The sequence below is a fragment of the Microcaecilia unicolor genome, chromosome 2, assembly GCF_901765095.1.
Source record: "Microcaecilia unicolor chromosome 2, aMicUni1.1, whole genome shotgun sequence".
In the NCBI taxonomy this organism is placed as follows: domain Eukaryota; kingdom Metazoa; phylum Chordata; class Amphibia; order Gymnophiona; family Siphonopidae; genus Microcaecilia; species Microcaecilia unicolor.
Window position 1 is genome coordinate 395,064,382 of NC_044032.1, and position 12,632 is coordinate 395,077,013.

Here is a 12,632-nt window from a genome sequence, read left to right on the forward strand (position 1 = left end):
TTATAAAATGCAGGAATTTAAGAGTTTATTGCTAGGACTGTTCTGTATGCTAAAGAACTGTGATGCAGCAAAAGAGCCAGACTAAAGTATTAGAAAGAACATGTCCATTTGCAGATGCTTCAGGCAGCTTACAGATCAACCCCTTAAGGGAGATGCAGACATCAGTAATCAAATACTGATTAGGTAGTCCTCAATGTCCAGGAGAGTTTAGCACCCTGAAGAGGGGCTTTATGTAGAGCTGTTTTACTGGGATTTCATTTCTGGTATTATGAGAGTCATAAATAAAATGGGAGCAGATGTTTTTTTTTTTTTTTAATATATATTTTATTTTTATTGAAATTTTTTGAGTTACATAATAAAAGAGAAAACAGTAACAAACAAGAAAACATAAAAATGCAAAGCACGAAGAATATATGAGCTCTAAAGTGGAGCCAAAAAATCAGCGCTGAAAAATCTATGTGGTAAGAGTGATTCTATAAAGGCTGGATGCCTTTTACAGAATTGCACTTAGTGTCAGTTTTCTGTGCCTTACATAGAATCTGCCCAAATTTCCACGCACTGTGGCACAGTATCCACACTGATCGTTCAATCTTGATTTGATGTCAACGGGTAATGATGTCATTATGCTATGTGCATTTTCATTTCCACTTAAATTGCTAAACTGTCCAATACTATCTATTTAAGAAGGGGGGGGGGGGGGCAGGACTGCAGTGGAGTGAGGGGGTGGGGGCTGCAGGGGGCAGAAAACTAATCCAGATAGCGGTGACATTCAGCCTCTATCTGGGTAAATTATACATTTAATTTAGGCCTGTAGAATATAAGTGACCCTCCACTGCCCTCGGTTTTATCATCTCTCTCCACCCCTCAAGTCTCTCAGTGTCTCTCTATCTCACTTTTTCCCAGACTCTCTCTGCCTCTCAAATCTCCTCCATTCACTTGTTTCTCAGCATCCCTCCACCTCCCAGTCTCCCAATTTCCCTCCACCCCCATCCAGATCTCTGTGTCCATCCACCTCTACTTCAATGTTCCTGTCTTCCTCCCTCCCTTGGTCTCTCTGGCTCCCTTCATACTCCCTGTCTTATGGAAGGACCTACTATACCTGGCCTGCAGCTTATATCATAGCCACAATTGCTCCTGGCCACCTGTCTCTATTTTTGCTCATGTCATGTGTCAGACGTTATTTCTGAGGCTGAGCCCATGATAGGTGAGTGTGCATACTGAGCCCAGTTGATGGAGATTGTGAGTGCAAACATACTCCCAGATTCTATATATACTACCCAGATTTGGGTGTTCAAAATTTAGGCACGCTCCCAAGATATGCGCACAACTTAATTGGTTAACAAGCTTTTTACTATCAATAATTGGATGATAATAACCAATTATTGATGTTAATTAGAAACAATTAGGATTTGTGCGTGCATCTGGCTGTGTGTTATTCTATAATGCTGGGCACCTAAACCCCATAGCGTGCAACCCAAAAGGGGATGTGGCTATGGGAGGGGCAAGAGCGGGTCAGGGGTGTTCTGATAAGTTGGGTGCAGTGTTATAGCATATTGGGGGGAGATCACGTGATGCATTGAGCAGAGCAGACACGTTCCTGCTACACTCAGGGGGCTCCTTGCTCTAAACTTTAAATTCTGGAGATTTTTAAACATTTTTTTCATTCTTTGGATCCACAGTACTGTATGGACAGATTTCTAATCTCTTCTCAGAGCCGCATGGCTGCATAAACTCTTCAGAGGGAGAAAGAAAAGCTCCGCAACGCAGATGATAAGATGGCAGCCCTGCAGAGTCCCACGAGGTTGGTGTTTAAGGAGGATCATCAGCTGGAGTAGCTAACTACAGTGGTCTCTCGGGCACTAATTCCACAATTAACCCAGATATCCAGTCAGCTTCAGCAGTTTGAATCTATGCTGGAGGATGTGACTAAAAGAACCGGGGAACTGGAGCAGCAAGTATCCAATGCAGAAGGTGTTTCTGCTGAGACAATGTTGCAGGTAACGCAGTTACGGGAGTAGGTCTGTGAGCTGGCCATTGATGTTGACGATCTCGAGATTTGCTCAAAGTGCAATAATGTGCGCTTTGTCGGACTGCCTGGAACTATCCCTGACCAGCAGCTTCCTCAAATCCTAGAAACTTGGCTTGTCGCACGCTACACATAGCTAGCGGACCTCAGATAGCTTTGTTTGGAGCGAGCCCACTGGGTGGGCTGCAAACATGGCGGTGCTGTGTGGCTTTGGGTTGTGGTGGTGCGTATTCTTAACTTTGCACATAAGGCAGAACTTCTACGCTTGTACAAATGCAACAGAGAGCAGCTTCTCTATGAGGGAGATCGTATATTACTTTTTCAAGACTACGCTCTAGCTTTGTTAGAACGGCATCGCTGCTTCCTACCACTTTGTAATGTTTTGTTTGCAAGTCCTTGTGTGGATGGGCAGTGGAAGGTCTTTGACTCCATGGCAGACACTGAGGACTTTGTCAACCCATTACCAGTGTCTCCCACATAAAGACCTTCTTCAGTTTGAACATTTTGTAATTGCCTATTTTGTTTTCATTTTTTTTTCTACGGGGCAACAGAAGGTAATCAGGATTCGCTCACTACTTGGATTATTTTCACCTTAGCATGCGGATTGCTATAAATATGGTTTTGAGTTAACCGGCTGCCTGTTTTAGATTTGGCACCACTGACTTTTGGCTGTTGCCTGCTGTTCTGAGTTCGGCTCACTGTTTATTTCAAAATACATGTGTGGGTGAATGTTTTATTGTGGAGTGGAGGGCCCCTTAGCCCAGTGGTTCCCAAACCTGCTCTTGGAGGCACCCCAGCCAGTCAGGTTTTCAAGATACCCACAATGAATATTCATGAGATAGATTTGCATGCAGTGGAGGCAGTGCATGCAGATCCCTCATGTTCGTTTAAATGTACGGAGTTTTCTAGATATTTGGTGGGGAGGTAGGAAGACTTTGTCCGTCATAACCAGCAGCATGTGGATGACCCTGCCCTTTTTTGGGCAACCGCTAAAACAGTACTTCGCGGGGATGTGATTGCTTTCATGAGTGCTTGCAATAGACAGATCACACAAGGTATTATAGACCTAGAGCAAAAATTATGGGCACTCTCTAGAAACTACGTTTTTGACAATAGAGTATTTCATTTGGCTGCTGCATATGGTGCCCAGAAGGTCACCTGGCATTTTGAGTGGTAACCTGATTTTACGATTGGCCCGAGCTGTTTGGCGCTGGCTGTGTAAGACACATCATTTTTCTGCTGCAGCGACCTCTTTCCTTGCTATTTCTTGGAATCCAGATTTCCCTTCTGGCACGGACAATAAGGTGTTTGCCCACTGGAGATCCTTGGGCATTCATTATATTTATCAACTTTTAACAGATGAGAGTCAATTGAAGTCTTTTGGTGATTTACAAAATACTTACTCTTTATCGTCTTCGAACTACTGTGCCTACTTGCAGCTGGCTCATTATGTCCGCAGTTTGGGTTGGACCAACTTATGTGAAGATGTCCAAGATACTCTTAACACTGCACTTACCCTGGGTTCTCAAAATGCAGTTCCCTTGGCCTACCACCATTGCTACCTGCAGGACACCACCTAGGACTTTGACTATTCTAAATTGGCTGCAGTGTGGTTAACGGAACTTACTCTTGAAGTTATCCTAGCCCAGGCATAGCATTGTGTGCTGGGGACACAACATCAGCTTTTCAATGTCAACTTTTGGGAATTACAGTATGAATTTGTGATGCAACTTTACATTTCACCACACAGAGCCTTCAAAGCTTCTATTTACTTGTCAGAGTCTTGATTAAAATGTCAAGCAGACCCAACCACTTTGAGTCATATGTATTGGACTTACCCATGAGTCCATTCCTTTTGGGCACAGTTGTTTCATTCTATCTGGGCTCAATGGTCTCAAAAAATCTCCCTTAGTCCGCTTTTACTTTTTGATGTGTTCTCGATCGGTGCCAGTGGGTATAAAAAATTTCCTTTGCCAAGCTGTTCTGATTGAGAAGACAGTGATTTTATACATGATCCCCCTGCTGGTGCTGGAACATTTGCACCTGGAAGATTTTTATTCTGTGTGGGGTCAGAGATTCCAGCGTACTTTGGAGCGTTTCTGGGCAACCTTGCAACCGGCAGCACACAGTAGGATTCTTATTTGATGATGTTTCTCTTTTTAATGTATATAATTTTTGTTATCAGTCCCCAGCAGTGGTGGTTATGGGGGGTATACTGTTTTCTTAAAATGTTGGATTACTATTTTCCTATTATACATGGTAAAGGTCTTGATGACTTCTTTTAGTACTCTGTTTCGGTTGTGTACTTTCTCCTTTGTTCTTCAAAAAAGATGATTTAAACATAGAATATTGGGTCTCCATGCCCAACTTGGACACCGGCATTTACACCAGGTTCCATCAGTTGGGCATGGGAATCGACTCTACATGCTATTCTTTAAAGGGCGTGCGACCTTTACAGTATAGCACTTAGCACCAATATTTTCCGGTGCTGATTCTTGGTTGCCATTTACACAATTTCCCAAACTGTGTCACAGGTTGCTCCCTCCCCCCCAACCCCTATGACCTCTTTCAATGTTTGTGTTTCAGTTGGATTTGTGTGTTCTGATGTCACTCATGCCTGACGTGCCTGCTATGAAAACAATCAGTCGGCACTTTCTCTTACATGTTTGCATACAGTACTATGTACGTGTGGTAGCACTATAGAAATGATAAATGAGTTTGATTCCCACTTCAGGCACAGGCAGCTCCTTGTGACTCTGGGCAAGTCACTTAACCCTCCATTGCCCCATGTAAGCCGCATTGAGCCTGCCATGAGTGGGAAAGCGCGGGGTACAAATGTAACAAAAATAAATGATTAGTAGAGTAGACTGAAGTTAAAGAAGTTTCTTTTCAAAATTCCACCCAGCGTGCACAGTGCAGACACTTTTTTCCACCACACTTTGCTCCTCCATTGGAGCAGATCCAAAGTGTGCACCAGAAAGTGAAAATAAAATCTCTACATGCACTCTCATTGCGCCATCACGTGTCCTGTTTTCCACACAGGTAAAAGTACACATATGTTTTTCCTTGCATGCAATGGGAAGAACTGAGAATTTTCAAAACATGTAAAACCTTTGCAATAGCACACCAATGATGTAAACATAGAGGTACATAAACACAATCAACAAAAATTTAGTATAATATGGAAAATCCTTTTAACCTGGGATTATGATTAAACCCCTTTCATAAGTAGATCCTAATGTAAATAACTTGATCAGAGCACTTACTTCTTGAGTACAATTGATATTACAGACTTGTCAATCATTTCTACCTGTCTGATTCAGCAGTGAGGCCAGATGACTTATCTTGATGTAGAGGGTGATATGTCTAAATTAGAGTAGAGATCATTTGCGGGGTAATGTCAGAAATGTTCTCCTGTGAATAACTCTCACTTTACGACTTACTTGAGGGTATGAGAACTTAATCAGTCATGTTCTTCTCATTTGTAATCACAAAAGATCCTCTAAAATATATTCGTAAAAATATTTGTCTTGACCATTCTGTCCGTCTCTCTTTTTTCCCTGTAAATATAGGTAAAACAAGAAGGCGCAAATGTAAAATTGCATAATTATGGTTGGTAATATGTCATACAATATTTTCATACTGGACATAGCCCTACTCAGGTATCCTAAGCATTCACTTTTCAAAAAGCTGATCTTGTTAAGATTTGAAAGAAACAGTCTATGGGCTAGAAACATGTGAGAGTTATAAGGTTAAAAAATTCAATCATTTCAGCTACATTTCAGAAGTAGCTTCCTCATAAGAAATGTACCAATATTCCCTTTACCTGATTTCCTGTGAACTTGCTGGGTCAGTGGAAATGTTTTATTCCTTGTATAACTCCGTTGGCTTACTCTTTCTCAGGAGGAAAACACAAACTATGGAGTATATTTGTCAAAGTTTTGCTTTGGTGTTAAAAGTGATCGCATTTATATCATGGATATGCCAATATTTTCAATGGGAACAAAATTTAGAAAATTGTTTTTGCAAGTCCATCACCAGAAAGGACCCCTTTGAATGTTGGGAAAACCTGTAAAATATCTAGTACATTGAGATCAATGAACGTTGAGACTTGTGGAATGGGTACAGCTGCCCTGGAATTTTCCTGCTGTTGAGACACTGTCTTGAGCATTCCATTCAAGTGCAGAGGGGAGGTATGTGCAGCTCTTTTAATCTGGAGTGGTCATTTTATTTTTACTTTATTTATTTTATTTTATTAGGATTTATTTACCGCCTTTTTGAAGGAATTCACTCAGGGCGGTATACAGTAAGAATAGATCAAACATGAGCAATAGGCAATTACAGCAGTAAAAATATTCAGCTAACAATACAAAGTATGGCATGGTATACTACTTAAAATCACTCTTACTTGTGGGAACCACTGGTTCAAATTCTATTTCTTTATACTCCTACCAGCTGGTACTTGGGTATTCTTCTCCCAGCTTGTGTTTGCATAAGCTAATTTATTTAAATGGACCTCAGTGCATCCAAGCTTGGCAATTCTCCACAAAATGAAGGTTCCTCTATATGTTCATAAGAGCACCAACACTATTACTGGAGCTAGTCTTATCACTGGTCTTTTTTCTTTTATTATTATTAATAGGACGAAATACTCATAAACCAATGTAAAAAAAACTCACATAAGAGAAAAACCATTGGTTTATCAAACTTTCCGTCCTTGTGCAAATAAACCCATGCTGTGAGTCTCCCGTATTTAATCAATTGAAATGTCAGCCGCTATCTTTCTAAAATATAGTAGTTAAACCCCGGTTTGAGAGTTATAGCATTTAGCTTTTAGCTTGCCCGCAACCAGCCCTGTACTTATCTTGTTCGATTTTCTATGACTCTGCGTGATACCTTGCGTTGTACTTTCACCGCTGCTGACCCTCTGCAGCCGCTCACACCGGCTGGTGAGTTCCTGGTGCTCACTCTCCTTCAGTGGGTTTGCTTCTCTGCTTCTCTACTTCTCCTCCTTCAACAAGAATGTCTCGTTTCACAAACTTCTTTGCTGCTTCAGGAAGGAAATGTTCAGACAAATATTTTCAACGCACGATTTCCTATTCCAAGATGGCTGTGGTATTTAAATGGACGCCTTCCAGGGCTTCCAACCAATCACCAGCTAGCGATTTCTTAAAGGGCTAAACTCTCTTAATAAAATGCCTTCCATTCGATATTTTTATTCATGCCTTGTGGTGCAATGGCATTGTATTGAAATATTAATCTCTGCTACTTTTGCCATAGGTGTTTTTTAATGTCCCCCCCTCTCTTACCCTTCTGTATCATGTCTATCACCATGAAACCCATTTGCTCAAATGTGTGTCCCTTATTCATACAGTGTTGTGCCATAGGTGCTTCCACTCTCTTATGTGTTATGCCATGCGTTATGCTCTATTATTCTCGTTTTGAACTTTCAAGATGTATGGCCAATATAAATTTTACTGCAAGGACATCTGCATGCATAGATCACATTTGTAGAATCTCAGTCTGAATTTCCATTGACTTCTATTCTTCATTGACCATGTTGCCAGATCAACAGAGAACCCTCAATAACGTTAGGGCATATGCAACACCTGCCACATTTCCTATGATACCCTCTACCGTTCTCCTGTGTGGACCACACATCCGATCTACATAATGTGTCTTGTAAATTGGTGTTCCTAGTGTAGGATACCATCAATCTCCGCTCTTTAAACACCTCATGCGTCTGAAGTATCCTCCAATGTTTTTTAATAATAGATGCAATCCTCTCCGACAGTGGCATAGCTAAGAGTGGGCTTGGGTGGGCCCAGGCCCACCCACTTTGAGCTCAGGCCCACCAGTAGCAGCACACCTATGATATGGCTGGCAGAGATTCCCAAGCTGAAAACTCCCAACAACTGTCCCTCCTGCATACCTTATAAATAGCAGATCTTCACCTGCAGGAAGCAGCGACTGATACATACTGCTCACACCAGCCCCAAAGCCTTCCCCTCTGACGTATTCCCGCCTATGCAGAAACAGGAGGCTGCATCAGTGGGAAGGATGTGGGGCCAACATGAGTACTGTGTATTAGTTGCTGCTTACTGCTGGTGAAACTCTGCTATTTAAAAGGTGTGTAGGAGAGGAGGGATATTTGAGAGACCATATGGCATGCAGGTGAGAGAAGGAGAGACCAAATCACCTGTGGGATGGGGTGGGGTTCTTCTGCCCACCCATCTTGGGCCCAGGCCCGTCCAAAATTAGGTGTCTGGGTACGCCCCTGCTCTCCGATTGTTTGGTATATTTCAGGATACAATTAATTCTTGATTGCTGAGCCTTCTTCCTCGGACTCAGCAGCCAGTCTCTATCATTGAATCTTGCTCTTTTTTGGGCCTGCTTAACCAATTTCACGGGATACCCTCTCTTCAGGAATTTCTCCCTTAGGTCTCCTGATTTTTCACAGTATAGTTGAGAAGAGTCACAAATTCTCCTATACCTTAAAAATTGTGAAAATGGCAGACTGGTAATTAGATGCTTTGGATGCATACTGTCAAATGCCAATAGTGAATTACTGTCTGTGGGTTTTGTATAAATTTCCGTATGAATCACCTGACCTTGCTTTTGAATCAGAATGTCCAAAAACTTCATCTGATATTGATGAGCCTTGTGGTAACATTTAATTGAAGGATGACATTGGTTCAACTCACCAACAAATTGTTCAAATTCTTTTATTGTGCCCTCCCATAGAACAAATATGTCATCTATGTAGCGACCCCAGTATGCTATTTTACTGAATTTAGGGGAACAATGCACATGTTGTTTTTCAAAGCGTGCCATAAATAAATTCGCTATAGAGGGGGCAAATGTCGCCCCCATAGCTATACCCGAGGTCTGGAGATATAGTTTTTCATCGAACAAGAAAAAATTGTTCTGCAATGCCAATTCTATCAGCTGCTGTAGAAATTCTGTAGGAACCTGCCAAGGTCTGCCTCTGGAATCCAACGCTTCCTGTGTTATCTCCAAAGCTTCATTCTGGGGAATTGAGGTATGCAGTGCACAAACATCCAGCGTGGCCAGGATCATTGCATTCATAATATCATGTCCTGCCAGCTGGTTTAGAAAGTGTGTGGAATCTCTTATATATGCCGGGATCTTTTCCACCAGGGGGCGTAAAAAACCATCTATATACTGACAGATATGCTCAGATAGAGAATTACGCACTGAAGCTATTGGTCTCCCTGGTGGTTTCTCCAAATTCTTGTGAATTTTTGATACCATATAGAAAATTGGTATTGTTGCTTGCCAATGACATAAAAGGATGTTCTCCTTTGACGACAAGAAACCAGCTTTCATCGCAGGTTTAGTTAAACCTTGCAAAGTTGCTAAAATGTCCATAGATGGATCTTCCTCCAGTATTTTATAAATTGACTCATCTTGAAGTTGACTATAAATTTCTCGCATATAGTAGTCTTTTGATAAGACCACTATGCCGCCCCCCTTATCCGCGCGATGTATCACAATGGACAATTCTTGTCTTAACTGTTGTAATGCTGTTTGTTGTTCCCTTGAAAGGTTTTGCCTTTTGTTCCCATGATTTTGCTCCATCTGTTCTATCTCCTAAGAACCAGCTGCCAGAAAATGTTAATGGCTGAGTCTACAAGGCCTGGGGGTGTCCATGTGCTTTTGGCTGCACAGTTAGAGAAGGAATTCTTTGTTTCCCCTCCATTACCAAAGTGTATCTTCAATTGCAGTACCCTAATAAATTTTTCAAAGTCCGCTCGAAATTGAAACGGATGGTAATTTCATGTAGGGACGAATGACAATCCTTTCTGAAGTACTGATATTTCTTCTTCATTAAGCTGATAATTTGATAGATTCACTATAGTGAATCTTCCCTTCGTCGAGTTCAAGTGCTGGGACCTCTGTACATTTGGGGGCCTTGCCCCCTTGGCCTTCTTCAACCCAGTTGTACTACTCTTGTTCTGTAATCTCTTGTGTGAGGATGCCTCTCTGTTTTTGACCCCCCCCCCCCCCCCCGCTTCTTCATCCTCTCTGCTGGATGAATCTGTTGACAAGGCAAATCCTACTCTTTTCTTTTGTCGATTCGTGTCTTGTGATTCTTGTTTGGGGCGTTGCCAATTGTACACGTGCCCTTCCGAGTAATCTTTTTGGTCCCTCTGTAATTTCTTACACTTAGATATTTTGATCTCCTTAGTAAATTTGTCCAACTTTTCATCAAAATTCTCCTTTGCTGTTTCAAAATCTGATAACGTTTTCAGATGTGTTAATCTTTTTTAAAGGACAAGGACGGAAAGTTTGATAAACCAATGGTTTTTCTCTTCTGTGATTTTTTTTTACATTGGTTTATGAGTATTTCGTCCTATTAATAATAATAAAAGAAAAAAGACCAGTGATAAGACTAGCTCCAGTAATAGCGTTGGTGCTCTTATGAACATATAGAGGAACCTTCATTTTGTGGAGAATTGCCAAGCTTGGATGCATTGAGGTCCATTTAAATAAATTAGCTTATGCAAACACAAGCTGGGAGAAGAATACCCAAGTACCAGCTGGTAGGAGTATAAAGAAATGGTATACTACTTGCAATATCAGCACAATACGTAATGGACCATTATAATTGATAGTGAAGGGTAAGGCAAAGTTGTAAGGAAGTTACATGGAAATACTTTTAAAACAAATAGGAGGAAATATTTTTTCACTCAACGAATAGTTAAGCTCTGGAACTCTTTGCCAGATGATGTGGTAAGAAAGTAGGAAGAGTTAGAAAGTAAGGTGATTTGAAGAAGTTGCACATGAGGTCAGAGAGATGGTTAAGTATTATCTGCACAGAGCTGTAAGACAGATGATTAAAATCAGGTTTGATCTTTGCATCTCCGTAACACTTTTCTCACTGCACCCCAGAAAGTAGTGATCAGCTAAGAAAGCGTGTAGATGGGGAGATTTTATTACTGGGTGGGGGATAGTGAGGACAGAACTGTAAGGGCACCTGTTTATTTGTCCAATTGGGATTACTGGCAGCTAAAAAATGTATTTTGCAAAAATGGATAAGGCAGGACCCCTTGGAACAATGGTATGGTCTTATGATGAAATTTACCTGGAATTACTAGATGTTAGATATGTAAAGAGACAGATGCCTGAGGAATAAGTGCAAATGTGGAGGAAGTTCTGTGGATATTTGAACCCCAACAGTAGTTACAATAGGGGACTTCTAAGGGAATAGAGAATAGGGGAGAGAGGATGGTTTAGGTAAGGGAATTTCATAGTATATAGTATAGTGTGGCACAAGGTGGCTTAAAGGAAGATAATGGTAGCCTCAGAAAATCTTTTGTGGGGAAAACTGCTATGTGGAGGAGTGGCCTAGTGGTTAGGGTGGTGGACTTTGGTCCTGGGGAACTGTGGAACTGAGTTTGATTCCCATTTCAGGCACAGGCAGCTCCTTGTGACTCTGGGCAAGTCACTTAACTCTCCATTGCCCCATTGAGCCTGCCATGAGTGGGAAAGCGCAGGGCACAAATGTAACAAAAATAAAATAAATAAAAAATGTTCACATTTGATGTATTAGAACTGAACTTTGCTGGTATTTTGTTTCAACCTTGGTATATTGGTGAAACTGTGAAATGTGTTTTCTTCATTCTCTCTTTTTTTTATTTTTTGCTATGTTTAGTATGTACGTTTCTGAGCTACCAATAAAAATTGTTTAAAACAGGTTTGAGAGATGCAATGACGTGTTTTGAGACAGAATTTGATATGGGGAGTTTTAATTCTCTGATTTTATGTGATGAACAGAAAGATTAGCTACCACTGAACAAGGTACTGTCTTGACTGAGGAGGAAGACTATTGACCATGCGATATTATGCAGGCAAGAAGAAAGCACTAGGGAAATAACATTATTGACGGTACTAGAGGATGCAGGACATTAAGGGGAAAATAAGAGACAAATGTAACGTTCTCTGCTGTTACTGCCATAAGAAAATATCAAAATGAGCACGACTGTAATCGGTCATGAAAAATGAGAATGCAGATCTGTTTTAAAAACTGCCGAAGGGGAATAACAAGCAGTACATTTTTTTTTAGCTGCAATCTGTCTTGAAACATGAGGTGTTTTATATTGGTCTGGAGGCTCCCAGAGGCAAATAAAAAGTGCATATATATGTGGGCAAAGAGGTGTTCATGGACACAACAGAGGATGTTAATGGAACAGATAACATGCCTCATTCTCCTACCTGTTCATAATGTCCTTTTTTAGGCTATGATGAATATTTTCATTTTTTCTGACAAGAATCTTCTCTCTTCATTATTACAGCTGCACTTTGTATTTTTTCACTGTTGGGGAGATACAATCGAGGTGTACAAAATCCTGAGTGGTGTAGAACGAGTAGAAGTAAATCAATTTTTTTACTCATTCCAAAAGTACAAAGACTAGGGGACATTCAAGGAAGTTACATGGAAATACTTTTAAAACAAATAGGAGGAAATATTTTTTCACTCAATGAAGAGTTAAGCTCTGGAACTCTTTGCCAGATGATGTGGTAACAGCGGTTAGCATATCTGGGTTTTAAAAAGGTGTGGACAAATTCCTGGAGGAAAAGT